At 40.9% G+C, this 12,784-nt stretch overlaps 1 non-coding gene across 1 annotated transcript; it reads left to right on the top strand.

Annotated features, from left to right (window-relative positions):
- The first annotated feature begins 7,795 nt into the window (after positions 1-7,795).
- On the top strand, positions 7,796-7,902 carry LOC141722095 (small nucleolar RNA R71). Its single transcript, XR_012575126.1, has one exon. It is a non-coding gene; the product is annotated as a small nucleolar RNA R71 (small nucleolar RNA).
- Positions 7,903-12,784: the final 4,882 nt, after the last annotated feature.

The following is a 12,784-nucleotide window of genomic DNA, read 5'->3' as shown; positions in this document are numbered from 1 at the left end:
GCTCCGTTTCTTCGCCATAATTTGCCCGTTTCTTTCCTCTCGCAATGGTGAACACATGCCAAGGCTTATTCTTGATGATTCCTCCCCCGAAATGCAACTAAAACCCTGAAATGCATAAATACTAGAAAAACGCATCAAATACACAAAATACTTGATTTCAAGATACCAATTTAAGCCATTTTAAGACGTTCTAAGTGGTATAAAATGCCACTTATCACACCCCCAAACTTAAATCGATGCTTGCCCTCAAGCGTCACAGACTCAAAAACAAATAAAAACATGCATGAATGTAATCTATATGAAAATGCAGCGATCCCCCTTACTACAATTAACCAACCAAATTGCCACATCTCAACGAATGCAGTTAGACAATTAAAGATCAATAAACTCATGCAAACGGACATACAGCCAGAAACGTGGTGTGTGCAAATGCTTAACAGATATGCTTCGGAACTAGACCAATTACTATGACTAGACTATCCTCAAGGCAATCCTACGATTATATAAAGAATAAAAAATTCTAGGCACAAAGTGATATACAACACTACAAGAACTCTGGAGCTTATTACGGAATCATGCTTTTTATTTACAACTCAAATGCTTATTTGACCGTGCAATGAGTGAGGTCCATAAAAGACTTATACAATGGTATCCATGTAACGAGCGTTAGGTTAGCGGATCCCAGACTCTAAAAGCCTTAGGTCACTAGGCACAAAGTCCCCTAAGAACTTAATAACTCGAATACCCAAGAGCACACTCTTGATCAATTATGCATAAACTAAATAATTTTTTTTTTTAACTTCTGAGCAAGTGCGTTTCGCTCCTTCTTGCTCAACCCTAGACTACTCGCACCATATGCGAGTCGGCTACTAGCCATTTGACGCCTAGCCACAACTAGCAACAACTTCTATATTTTTTTCTCCAAATTTTTTTTTTCTTTTTTATGCCTTTATCACTAAGAACCTATAATCGAATTCTAAGCATAATAAGTAGATTGACCTTGAAAACAACCAAATTATAACAACAATCTAGCCCTTACGCATTCTCTAAGACTTAGTGGACTTACAATTGTTTCTAGCATACATATCAACCTACACGACTTAATATCACTTTAATGCTATCACTACACTCGCATCAATATCACAATTCAGTCGATAAATCATTACAAAAGGGATCATGGTAAATGCATGAGCTACATGACATTCATAACAAAAAAAACTATATGGCATAAATTATGCAACTATATGAACTAAACTATCATGAATATGCAACTATATGACACACACACAATATTCCTTAACTACCACCCCCAAACTAAAAATCTTCACTGTCCTCAGTGAAAGTAGTAGAAAGGAACACAGGGTATACCTACTCGGAGTCATCATCATCATCACCCTCAGTGGGTGGAGTATCAGGCGGCGGGTATGCAGAGTCCTCACCAAAAACTGGCCACTGGATATCAGCTCCAAGGCCTCGAAAAGCAGTCCCTAACGCAAGGGTGAGCTCCTGAGCAAACCTGCTCTGCGTCTCATACATGGAATCCATCCACCGTGAAAGCCTACTATACTGGCCATCAACCATCCCAGCACCCTCCTGAGCTCTCGAAGAACCAGCCTCATCACGCCCTGGCCTAGCCATAGTAGCACCTCGTGCTGGACGCCCTCCTGGAAGACGATAACCCAGCCCATGCTCCTCAGACTCACCACCGGTCCACTCCTGCATCCCATTCAGAGTGCCAGAATCAATCGGAGCTGCTGGCAACTGCAACTGCTCATGAGCCGGCCAGTTCACTCCCACTGCTCGGCATAGCTTCATAACCGTAGATGCATAAGGGATGTTCATATGCTTCGCTCCCCTCAAAAACTTCAGAATTCCTTGGTAGATAAACTCACCAAGGTCCATATAGTATTCCTCATTCAGAATTCCCCACAACAACTGTGCTCTCTCAACTGTGACCTCGTGTGCATGCGAAGAAGGCAAAATATTAGCACAAATAAATACATTCCATGCACGGGCATACCTGTTCATGGCGATCGCCGGAAAGTGACGATACTCATTAGTGCCGGTCCTGCAGGTCCAAACTGTGCCTGGTCGACAGAGAGTCGCACAAATCAAATCCAAGTCAAAATCCTCAGCAGTCTTTTCATTCCAGTTCTCCTCCTCGGGCTTCCTCTCTCGCTGTCCAATCACACAGCGAATCGCCGCAGGATGATAATCAACTGTCAGCCCACGAACCACAGAAAACCCATTCTTTTCGGCCTTCGCGTTCGCGTAGAACTCGCGAACAACGCTCATCGGTACCGCTTCGGGTGACTCACAAAAAGCTATCCACCCCTTCTCTGCAATCATGGGCAACAACTCACCATCCCTCCCCGATGGTAAAAACCCCCTCTCCTTCAGAATCGGCTTCCCCAACAGCCTAGTGTACTCCTCCTCCGCGGCTCTGTCAGTTAACCGAGGCCTTGCAGCAGTACCCCTCGATGAATCAGCAGTAGGAACTGTGTTGCTGTTGTCAATAGTGCGTGCTCTCTTGGGTGCCATTGATTCGTGAATAAAAGTGTGTAAGAACTGATTTTTGATGTTTGTGAGAGGGCTTAAGTGTAGGAAGTTTTGTGGGAGATATGTAGGATAGGTGTATGTATATATAGGGTGTGGATTAGATTAGGGTTTGGAAATTAAGAGGTGAAATGATGGGGTAGTGGGAACAAATCGTGGGTTTATGGGCTAAAACTGTTTTTGTGTTTTTTTTTTCTGAACTGTAAAAAAATTCTGGTACTCGACCCCTGAGCGGTCGCTCAGCAAAACTGAGCGGGCGCTCAGCTTGCTGCGCGGTCGCTCAGCAAAGCTGAGCGGGCGCTCAGCTTGCTGCGCGGTCGCTCAGCAAAGCTGAACGGGCGCTTAGGGGGTTAACCGGAAAAAAAAAATTTCAGCCCCTGTTTTCTGATTTTTTTGTGTTTTTGGATAGGTTATTAACTTCTAAGGGTTCCTGTAACAACAATTCATGGGTTGCCTCCCACGCAGCACTTCCTTTTCGTCATTAGCTTGACGTTTCGTACCCTTCTCAAGTAGTCAACAAAATGGCACTAACCACTTCTCGGTTTGCCATGTCCCCATAGTAGTGCTTCAACCGCTGACCGTTAACCTTGAATGCTTGGTCCGGATCATTCTCAAAAATTTCCACCGCTCCATGTGGAAACACAGTTTTGACAATAAAAGGTCCAGACCACCTTGATTTCAACTTCCCAGGAAAAAGTCGGAGCCGAGAGTTGAATAAAAGAACTTGTTGCCCTGGCACAAATAACTTAGGATGTAGCTTCCTATTGTGCCACCTCTTCACCTTTTCCTTATACATTTTGTTATTCTCGTACGCTTGAAGTCGAAATTCATCAAGTTCATTAAGCTGAAGCATTCTTTTCTTACCAGCTGCATCTAAATCCAGGTTCAACTTCTTCAATGCCCAGTAGGCCTTATGCTCAAGCTCCGCAGGTAGATGACATCCCTTACCGTACACCAACTGAAACGGTGACATCCCAAGTAGAGTTTTGTATGCTGTTCTGTAAGCCCAAACAGCTTCATCGAGCTTTAAAGACCAATCCTTCCTTGACGGACAAACAACCTTCTCTAGAATGCGCTTTATCTCTCTGTTAGACACTTCCGCTTGACCATTTGTTTGCGGATGATAGGCAGTAGCTACTCGATGATTCACATTATAACGCTGCATCATAGAAGTGAATTTACGGTTGCAAAAATGCGATCCTTCATCACTTATGATTACCCGAGGTGTTCCAAACCTTGTGAAAATTTGCTTATGAAGAAAATTTAGCACTTCCTTTGCATCATTTGTCGGTAAAGCTTTAACTTCGACCCATTTTGAGACATAATCGACTGCCAGTAAGATGTACTGATTATTGCAAGACGCGATAAAAGGCCCCATTAAATCGATTCCCCACACATCAAAGACCTCGACTTCAAGCATCACATTTAATGGCATCTCATCCTTCCTTGACAAATTTCCCACTCTTTGGCAACGATCACACCTTAAAACAAACTGATGAGCATCCTTGAACAAAGTAGGCCAGAAAAAACCTGCTTGCAGAATACGAGCTGCCGTCTTCTCACCACCATAGTGTCCACCATAAACCGTGGAATGGCAGTCTCGTAATATCCCCTCTGTCTCACAGAGCGGGATACATCTCCTGATGATCTGGTCAGCTCCTTGTCTAAACAAATATGGTTCATCCCACATATACCACTTCACCTCATGCAGAAACTTCTTCTTTTGAGCGGATGTCAAATTAGGAGGCATTATATTGCTGACGAGATAGTTTACAATATCTGCAAACCATGGTTCTTCCTCCTGAATTGCAAACAACTGCTCATCCGGAAAAGATTCATTGATTAACGTCCTATCCTGTGAAGTAGAATCGGGATTCTCCAATTTAGAGAGATGGTCAGCTACTTGATTCTCAGTACCTTTTCTATCTTTGATCTCTAACTCAAATTCCTGAAGTAAAAGCACCCAACGAATGAGTCTCGGCTTCGAATCCTTCTTGGAAACTAGATAGCGAATAGCTGCATGATCAGTGAATACTGTTACTTTCGTACCAAGTAGATACGATCGAAATTTCTCAAAACCAAAGACTATAGCCAAAAACTCCTTCTCAGTAGTGTTGTAGTTCAATTGGGCACCATTTAAAGTCTTACTCGCATAGTAGACCACATGGAAGAGGTTTTTCTTGCGCTGTCCCAGAACTGCACCTACCGCATAATCACTCGCATCACACATCATCTCAAATTGTTCTGTCCAATCTGGTGCTGTAATAACTGGTGCAGTGATCAAACTCTTCTTGAGAGTCTCGAATGCTGCCAAACATTCATCATCAAATTTGAAAGGCACATCTTTCTCAAGCAAATTGCACAACGGCTTAGATATCTTTGAAAAGTCCTTGATGAATCGCCGATAAAAACCCGCATGACCAAGAAAACTACGGATTCCTTTCACAGAATTAGGTGGGGGAAGATTTTTAATGACTCCCACCTTGGCCTTGTCCACTTCCAGACCCTTGCTAGAGACCTTATGCCCAAGGATAATGCCTTCACGCACCATAAAATGACATTTCTCCCAATTGAGCACCAAATTAGTTTCCACGCATCTTTTGAGTACGGCGCGTAGATTATTCAAACATTCATCATATGAGTGTCCAAAGACGGAGAAGTCATCCATGAACACTTCGATGTTATTTCCAATCATGTCAGAGAATATAGCCATCATACATCTCTGAAAAGTGGCCGGGGCGCCACATAACCCAAACGAAACTCTGCGAAAAGCAAACGTGCCAAATGGATAAGTGAAGGTAGTCTTTTCCTGATCCTCTGGTGCAATACAAATCTGATTATACCCGGAATAACCATCCAGAAGACAAAAATACTCATGACCCGCCAATCTGTCAAGCATCTGATCAATAAATGGAAGAGGGAAGTGATCCTTCCTTGTGGCTTTGTTCAATTTTCTATAATCCATGCATACTCTCCATCCTGTAACTGTTCGAGTAGGGATGAGCTCATTCTTTTCATTTGCGACCACAGTGATACCTCCTTTCTTAGGTACACATTGTACGGGGCTCACCCACGAGCTGTCAGAAATAGGATAAATGATGCCTGCATCCAGCCATTTCAGAATTTCTTTCTTCACCACTTCCTTCATGATGGGATTCAGTCTTCGCTGCTGTTCCAAAGTTGGCTTACTACCTTCCTCTAGCAGAATTTTATGCATACAATATGAAGGACTTATCCCCTTGATGTCTGCTATGGTCCATCCTATAGCCGATTTGAATTCTCTCAAAATCCTTAGGAGCTTGTCTTCCTCACTACCTGAAAGGTCAGATGAAATAATAACAGGTAACGTAGATGAATCACCTAAAAAAGCATACCTCAAGTGTTCAGGTAATGGCTTGAGCTCCAAGGTAGGTGCTTCCTCTATTGATGGTTTGAGCTTCCCTTCAGCATTCTTAAGGTCAGAAGTACCAAGAGATTCAAATGGTATGTCCAGCTTTCGCTTCCAGGGAGAAGCGTTCAGATATTGTAATTGCTCGTTGCCATCTTCATCATCGCTGTCAAAATCCCCCACTAAGGCCTTTTCCAATGCATCAGACATTAGCATGCGATCGAGTTCCGAAGTAACCGCAGAATCAATCACATCCAATTTTAAGCACTCCTCATCTTCTGTAGAGAATTTCATTGCCTTGAATACGTTGAAGGTCACATCCTGATCTTGGACCCGCATAGTAAGTTCACCTTTTTGCACATCTATCAAGGTACGGCCAGTAGCCAAGAAAGGCCTTCCCAAGATTATGGGAATATTCTTATCTTCCTCAAAATCCAGAATAACAAAATCTGCAGGAAAGAAGAGCTTATCCACCTTGACGAGCACATCCTCAACTATGCCCCTTGGGTAAGTAATGGAACGGTCAGCCAATTGTAACGACATGTATGTGGGTTTTGGATCAGGCAGATCTAGCTTTTTAAAGATCGACAACGGCATCAGATTAATGCTTGCTCCCAAATCACAAAGGCACTCGTCAAAAGTCAGATTACCAATGGTGCAAGGAATGGTGAAGCTTCCTGGATCTTTCAGTTTTGGTGGTAACTTTTGCTGCAGAACAGCGCTGCATTCTTCCGTGAGAGCAACGGTTTCAAGGTCATCCAGTTTCACCTTCCTTGAAAGAATAGTCTTCATAAACTTCGCATAACTAGGCATTTGTTCCAGAGCCTCAGCGAAAGGTATATTGATGTGAAGTTTCTTGAACACCTCCAGAAACTTCTCGAACTGTCTATCCAGCTTTTGTTACTGCAATCTCTTAGGAAAAGGTGGTGGAGGATAGAGTTGTTTCTCCCCTGTATTAGCCTCAGGCAGAGTGTGTTCAACAGTAGTCTTCCTTGGTTCCGCCGCTTTCTCCTTTTGCTTAGATTCTTCATCTCTAATTTCAGCTTCTACTTCTTTTGCCTTTCAGCATCAGCCACTTTTCCAGACCTTAAGGTAATAGCCTTGACTTGCTCTTTAGCTTCCTTCCTGCCTGGTACTTCCGTGTCACTGGGAAGAGTGCCAGGTTGACGATTGAGCACTGCATTGGCTAATTGACCGATTTGATTTTCCAAGGTCTTGATAGAAACCGCCTGACTCTTGCACAACAGCTTAAGTTCCTCAAAATCAGCACTAGTAGGTGCAGCTGTACTTCCCTGTTGAGGATATGATTGCCTTGTAGCATACTGCTGTGGTTGCTGGAATCCAGGTGGGTTAAACTGTTTACTCACTCCTTGCTGATATGGTGGCTGAATAGCATTCTGATTATTCCCCCAGCTGAAATTTGGATGATTTCTATTGTTAAGATGATAGGTCGCTGGCACAGGCTGCTGTTGTCGCTGATAATTATTCACATACTGAACAGATTCATTGACAAGAGAACACTGATCCGTAGCATGAGAACCTGCACAAAGCTTACAAACCATAGCTATTTGATTAACTACATATGTAGCCAGAGAATCAACCTTCATTGATAGCGCTTGGAGCTGGGCTGCAATAGCGGTGGCTGCATCAACTTCCAGAATACCTGCTACCTTGCCTGACGTCATCCTCTGAGTTGGGTTTTGATGCTCATTTGCAGCCATCGTCTCTATAAGATTATACGCCTCAGTATAGCTTTTAGCCCATAAGGCGCCTCCAGCTGCTGCATCGAGCATGGGCCGAGATTGGGCCCCCAAACCATTATAGAAACCAGTGATCACCATCCAATCCAGCATTCCATGATGTGGACATTTTCTCAACATTTCCTTGTAGCGTTCCCAAGCCTCGCACATAGATTCTGTAGGTTGCTGCGCAAACTGAGTAAGAGCATTCCTCATAGCAGCAATCTTTGCCATCGGATAAAACTTCACCAGAAACTTTTGTGCAAGATCTTGCCACGTAGTGATGGACCCAGCTGGTTCAGAATGTAACCAGTCTTTAGCCTTGTCCCTCAGTGAGAATGGGAAAAGCCTCAACTTGATAGCCTCATCAGTCACGCCATTATACTTAAAAGTGCTGCAGATCTCAACAAAATTCCTTATGTGCATGTTGGGGTCTTCAGTTGCTGCTCCTCCAAAAGAAACAGAATTTTGCACCATCTGTATAGTGCCCGGCTTGATTTCAAAGGTGTTAGCCTGAATAGCCGGATGAAGGATGCTTGACTGAATGTCATCAATTTTAGGCCGAGAAAAATCCATAAGAGCTGGATCAGCTTGAACAATACGATCTCCCATGTTTACTGGTTCTTTCTGCTCAGTTCCTGAATCCGAATCCTCAAAATCTAACTTCTCCGGAATATCAAGAACTTCGTATGTCTCCTCAGCTGTATCTAAAGTCCTCTAGCGAGCACGAGAACGAGTTTGCATAAACGCTTGCTAAAGTACCTGAAACACAACCGGAAAAAATAAGTAACTACTACGTCCTAATCACTGAGTCCTAATGACCAATGATGGTAAGTACATAAACTAAACAAATACGCCGAGTCCCCGGCAGCGGCGCCAAAAACTTGTTAGGGCGAAAACACGCGCTAATATTCACGCAAGTATACGCGTTCGCAAGTAATATAGAATATTTTCTAGTTCGTTCCCTCAGAGACTCAGACTAAATTATTGTCTAATTAAACTCACTCACCAATGTATGATTACTTCTCAATGTTAAGACACTAACACTTAAAATTGTTGATTAAATATTAACTATAATTAACTACTTAATTAATCACTTAACTAACACTTCAATTTATCAATAATAAAACACTCATGAGATCACAACTTCATTATTACTTCCTTCTATAGCCATTGTTATTACCTTTAGCATGTGACATTGATAATATTAATCGAATAACACGAAACTGATAAAAGCCAACTTTCATTGTACTAATACCATTCTACCAAGCATCCACAATTAAGATAGAAGTTGAATAGTCATCAATTATGTTGAGTTCCTATATGTCAACAGAAATTGACAACACAACGATTTAAGCACAAGTTATTCCTTTTGATTACATAGGGCAAATAAAACTGTTAGAGTTACCCACTAATCATGCACAACGTACATGAACCTATGCTAGCATGGCAAGTTCTAAATCTCAAGATCCACCGTCGCTTCACAAGAGATTAACACCCTATCTTATATGTTCGCGACGCACATAAGACGAATACGCACAACCAATACTAGATATCATGCAATCATCACACACTAAAGTATTAAACGATTAACTAAAGAATTCCATAATAAATCTGTTGCAACCCCATGATCACGATTAGCCCATAATAGAACTTATCGTCATCATGGGTTCATATGAAATCATGATAAACAAACACAAGAAAATAATAACTAAACTAATTCTATTAAAACAGAGTACGTCAGAAGAGTAAATAAGTTCAAAGCAAGAAAACTAGCATCCAACGTTACAACGAAACAAGAATCACAAGAAGATATGCTTCCTCTTTGTTGCGGTGTGCTAAATCGGTCTTCTTCCTTATCTCCTTCGCTTCTTGCGTAAAAACACAATCTTCTTTTTAATCAACACTTGTGAAAACGTCTCAAATCTACTTATATAATAGTCCCATAAAACTCAGATTACATAGAAGTGGAAACCAAACAGAAGTAGAAGTCCTAAAATAATTTGTCTTTTTTCCCGACCCTGCGCAGCAGCTCAGCATAGCTGAGCGAGCACTCAGCTTGCTGCGCGGCCGCTCAGCCGCGCAGCAAGCTGAGCGGGCGCTCAGACCTCTACTGGAAAAAATCTGATTTTGCTCCGTTTCTTCGCCGTAATCTGCCAGTTTCTTTCCTCTCGCAATGGTGAACACATGCCAAGGCTTATTCTTGATGATTCCTCCCCCGAAATGTAACTAAAACCCTGAAATGCATAAATACTAGAAAAACGCATCAAATACACAAAATACTTGATTTCAAGACACCAATTTAAGCCATTTTAAGACGTTCTAAGTGGTATAAAATGCCACTTATCACTCATCCACTATGACCATAGCATATTTCTTCTTTGCAATAGACATGACATTCATTGGACCAAATAGATCAACATGTAGTAGGTGATAAAGCTCTAGAATTGATGATTCAGAAGTTAATCTTTCACATGTTAAAGTTTGATCTCTATAACTAATGAACATGGTTTTAAGATATCTTCTCAACTCATTAATATCATCAGTATGAAATGCATAAGTAGTTTGAGGTACCTTTAACTCGGCTTCTTCAGGACTGCTATCAGCATTTGTCATATCAGTATTTGCCATCAAGGCATAGTTCTCCTCACTTTTAGAATCTGAAGTGTCTGTCCAGCTTTTCTTATTTGTGACAAGAGCCTTGCCTTTGTCACTCTTCACTTTCTTACAATCAGGAGATATGTGGCCTTTCTCACCACAGTTGTAGCATTTGACATTTGTGTAATCTCCTCTGTCAGACTTCCCTCCTTTGCCTTCAGATTTTCTGAAATTCTTCTTATCAGAACTTGCACCTTTCTTGGAAAACCTCTTTCCCTTCCTGAACTTCCTATATGCAATCCTTGTGATTCCTTTCACCATAAGAGCACACAGCTTCATCATCTCTTCATCAGCATCCATCTCAGGCAAGCTTTCAGTTTCTGAGTCATCATCACTATCAGAACTTGATGACTCAGTATCAGACTTTGTGATGAGCGCTTTTCCCTTGCCTTTCCTTGAGATAGCTGCCTTAGGGGATTCTTCTTCAGCCTTAAGAGCAACTGTCCTTGACTTTCCTCCTTTCCTCTTGCTTTTTTGTTCATCTCAAGTTCATGAGTCTTGAGCATCCCATAAATTTCATCAAGAGTTGTTTCTTCAAGATTATAGTTGTCTCTTATAATTGTTGCCTTCAAATCCCAACTTTCAGGAAGAGCTAACAGGAATTTAAGGTTTGAATATTCAATATCATACTCCTTACCCACTAGTGACAAATCATTCAAGAGTTTGACAAATCTGTCATATAAATCAGTCAATGACTCATTAGGCTTTGAGTCAAAGTGTTCATACTCTTGAGTGAGTATTATCTTCCTGTTCTTCTTAATCGAATCCGTTCCCTAGCACCTTGTCTCCAAGGCATCCCATATCTCCTTTGCAGTCTTGTAGTTAATTACCCTGTTTGACATTACATTATCAATGGCACTATGCAGCAAGTGTCGTACCTTAGCATCCTTAGCAATTGAAGCGGTATCTTCAGCAGTGTAATCACTCTTCTCCTTTGGTACAGAATTTGCTGCTTCACCTGAAACTACAACAGCGAGTTTTGTTGGCATGTAAGGTCCTTCATGGATTCTATCAAGATATTCTGGATCAGTAGCTTCCAGAAACATAGTCATCCTCACCTTCCATATGGGATATTCAGATGGCTTCAGTATGGGAACTCTAATAGCCTCATATCGACTATGGATTTGAGTCTTTGGTGGTTCTTCAGTTTTGGTGGGCTTGGTTGGAGTTTCTGCTTCAGAAATGATTGTTTTTGGATCTTAAACTGTTTGGTGTTAACAGTTAGGCTCTGATACCACTTGTTAGATCACACACACTGTAGAAGAGGGTTGAATACAGTGTATAGCACAATCAAATCAAATACAAGTAACAGAAAACAGACTTTATTCAATGCAATAAACTCTGTTGCAATATGGAACTGTCCTCTCTCAGTGATGAATAAATATCACGAGAGCTGCTAGGGTTACAATGAATAATATTCTCGATAATGATAACACTTATAGTGTAAACCCTATGTCTGTGTTTATATATCACACAGTTACAATATAATCGCTAATTGATATGGAATATAATTCTGCTTCCTAAAATATATCAATCAGATATCTTTTCTTCCAAGTATTCCATTCTTCATAGAATTCCTTCTTCATGCATATCTCTTCTTACGTTTGTCTTGATCTTCTTTCCTTTCAATCAGCCGCCTTCCTTATCTGAAAGTTTCATTTAAGTTCTTATATTATCTCCTGATAAATATCTCCTGAACCTTAAGTACTGATCACTTAAGTTCTGACTTCAGTATAAGTGTTGATTTCAGTTAAGTACTGATTTGTCCTGTTTAAGTAAGATCTGAAAACTAAACATAAATCATATTAGTCATGACATTATCAAATATATCTAACACGCAATACCAAGTTCATTTGATCATATTGATCTCTCATTTATTCTTTTATTATAACAATACTTTTTTCACAAATTCAGATTTTGGTCCTGTTATGATATTAAATTCGACTGGAACCTACAGAATCAGAATACCCTAGGTTAGACGACCAGTTATGCTTGAAATATCCTCGCTAATAACTTTACCTGAACGATATTAATTCCCAACTCGTAATTTTATGAATTATTATAATACACATAACAATCAAGGTTCATACAATATTTATTTACAAATATATATGTATATACGCTCGACTAGTATTTCCGATATTTACAGATTACGTTCTGTATTTTTGAAATCCATTTCTCGAAAATCGGACATCGTCTCCTCTATTTATCGGACTTCCCGTCAAAACATAATTGACGTCACAATCACAACCAAATTAAATTCGCAACCCGAACATCAATATGACTTTTAAAATAATTAACTATTTTTCGTTTCGAAAATAACTTTTACGAACTGAATTAATATTTTATGATTGTAGGACTCAAAATAATTCATCACGGTCCACCGTCAACTCGCTGAGGCTCACCGTCGACTTGCCGAGGCTCATCGTCGACGGCGGCAAAA

This window comes from Apium graveolens, chromosome 4 (genome assembly GCF_009905375.1).
Source record: "Apium graveolens cultivar Ventura chromosome 4, ASM990537v1, whole genome shotgun sequence".
NCBI lineage: Eukaryota > Viridiplantae > Streptophyta > Magnoliopsida > Apiales > Apiaceae > Apium > Apium graveolens.
The sequence above is the reverse complement of the archived record's forward strand: the minus strand, read 5'-3'. Positions and strand labels throughout refer to the sequence as shown.